Below are 2,670 nucleotides of genomic sequence, written 5' to 3'. Positions count from 1 at the left end.
CTTGATGTAAAGCTCTTACCAACAGTTGAACCGCACTCGTGATGCTGGAGATGACACCGTTGCTGACACGGTTACCATCCACGGCAGTGAGGGTAAGCGGTTGGGGCAGATCTTGGATGGTCAATTGGAGAAGTGAAGCAAGAACTCCGAGATAAAATTTCCTGCAGCACCAGAATCCACGAAGGCAGAGGTTCGCTGGGGTCCTTTAATGGTCAAAAGCTGGACAGGCATGAGAAACTCGAGATTGGAGGTGGAGTAGAGAGTGGAAACGATGACTCCTAAGGCAGCCTCCCTCTTACCGTCTAGGAGGAGGCGTTTCCCGGTCTCTTGGGACAGAGACTTAAAACATGACCAGACTCCCCACAATATAGACATAATCTCTGCTTGAACCGTCTCTCGCGTTCTTCAGACGTTAGCCTGGAGTGGCCAAGCTGCATAGGTTCTTCTGTGGAAGATATGGGATTTTGAAATTGGGGAGCCAAATGGGGAGTCCGTCTTGTAGAGGATCTTTCTGAAATTCTCTCTCTGAAACGAAGATCGATCCTGATACATAATGAAATAAGGGAGTCTAACTCCGAGGGGAGTTCTCTGGTAACCAGCTCGTCCTTGATTCGGTCGGTAAGACCCTGCCAAAAGGAAGCAATGAGGGCCTCATTATTCCATCGAAGCTCAGAGGAGAGGGTCCGAAATTGTACGGCATACTGACCGACAGACATAGAACCTTGTCGCAGGGTTAAGAGGATAGAAGCAGCAGATGAGACTCGACCCGGTTCATCGAAAACCTTCCGGAACATGTCAATAAAAGCCGCGGAATCCTCCAGCAAAGGGTCATTGTGCTCCCATAATGGGGAGGCCCAGGCCAAAGCTTGCCCACTAAGTAGCAAAATTATGAAGGCTACCTTGGTACGTTCAGAGGAGAATGCTGAAGAGTTATACTCAAAGTGAATGGCACACTGGTTAAGGAACCCTCTACATCTTTTTGGATCTCCGTCAAACTTATCTGGAGAAGGTATTCTCAATCCAGTAGTAGCAGCTAGAGGAGGAGCAGGAGCCACGGGAGCCACCGCAGAGCGAGAGGGAGCCTCGGATGGTTCCGTAGGAGGAGTTTGTTCCGCCCGTAGAGAGTCCAGGCGAGATAGAATTCCCTGAACACACTGGAGTAAACGAGCCTGGTCTGCCTCCTGCTGTTCCACTCGGCGACCCAGGTGGATAATGAGATCCCGAGTTGTAGGTTTACCTTTTCCATCTGACATCATGGCCAGAGTATACTGTCACAGATTTGGGTATTTGCTTACTGGTTTTTGCACTACTCACCAAAGAGGCGCGGAGTCTAACATGTTCCTGGTCTTCACCAGGGAGCCCCGCAAGGGAGTGTGGTCTTAGCTGCGGGGAGCACGCAGGTCGCAGTCCTCAGAGGGAGTAACCAGTGAAGCAGTAGATGAAAGCGGTGTCGTACAGGCCGGGTCCAAACCGAGAAATCAGGAGATGCCACAGGGGAAGTTCAAAGCCGTAGTCAGGGTAGCCGGGTCGGGGTCAGAAGCACAGGAGGAAGTATTCAATCAAGCCGAGGTCAAGTTCACAGGGAGCACAGAACAGGAGTAGTCAGTAACAAGCCGGGTAATACACAGGAAGCGCTGGAGAACGGTACACAGGAACGCTGGAGCTAGGATGAGTTCTAATACTCTGGCACTCACCATGTGCCAGAGTAAGGCTTTTATACAGCTGTAGTCGAATCAGTGGTGACGCTAAACACCACCGCCGGAATTACTGGCTAGGCAACGGAACGCGTGACCGCCGACCCGGAAGTACGCCCGGTTGCCTGGCAACCGGGCGCTCGGCAACAGAAGCAGACGTCCGTCTCTGTGTGGCAGACATAGCACAGGGACGGCGTCTGACACCTGGACATATTTATTAAATGGTAATGTTCACCAAGGTGTACATCACAGTTACAATGAACAAATAAACGTTTTATTTTTATTACATTAAATTGGGATAGCTACCGCTGGCAATAGGACCATCTATTGACACAATGCAGTAGCAGGATCAGTAATATTCCTTACACCAGGTCTCAGGACTTCATTGTAGACCCACTATCCGCAAACACTGGGATATTTTAAAGAAAGACCCCTTATTAAATAATATACTTATGGCCAAACCAGTAGTTATCTTCAGGAAAAATAAGAATCTTAAAGCTCACCTAGCCCCGAGTATGCTCACAGAAGATAAAAAAAAACAGTCACCAGCCCTTTTCTGGCTATGAAAGAGTTTAATAAATGCAACCACTGCAGTATTTGCGGATTTGCCAACCCGCTGAAAAGAACTTTCAGTAATCATAATAATAGTAAGGAATATCAGATAAAACAACTTATGAACTGTCTCACAACTATGGTTGTATATTTATTAGAATGCTCCTGCGGTTTAAAATATGTGGGAAAATCACGAAAGAATACAAACAGCTATTCCACGCCAACTACACCCCCCTATTTGACTCAATAAAAAGAGACCTGGCCAGATGGGACTCGCTTTTTGTCTCCTGGTTTGGTAGGATTAGTGTGATAAAGATGAACGTTCTGCCTAGAGTCTTGCATCTTTTCCAGACCTTACCCATTCCAATCCCAGGTACCTTTCTAACGAATCTGCAATCTTCATGCGGTACATTTATCTGGCAAG

Source organism: Mixophyes fleayi, chromosome 1 (genome assembly GCF_038048845.1).
Source record: "Mixophyes fleayi isolate aMixFle1 chromosome 1, aMixFle1.hap1, whole genome shotgun sequence".
NCBI classification, from domain to species: Eukaryota; Metazoa; Chordata; class Amphibia; order Anura; family Limnodynastidae; genus Mixophyes; species Mixophyes fleayi.
The sequence above is the reverse complement of the archived record's forward strand: the minus strand, read 5'-3'. Positions refer to the sequence as shown.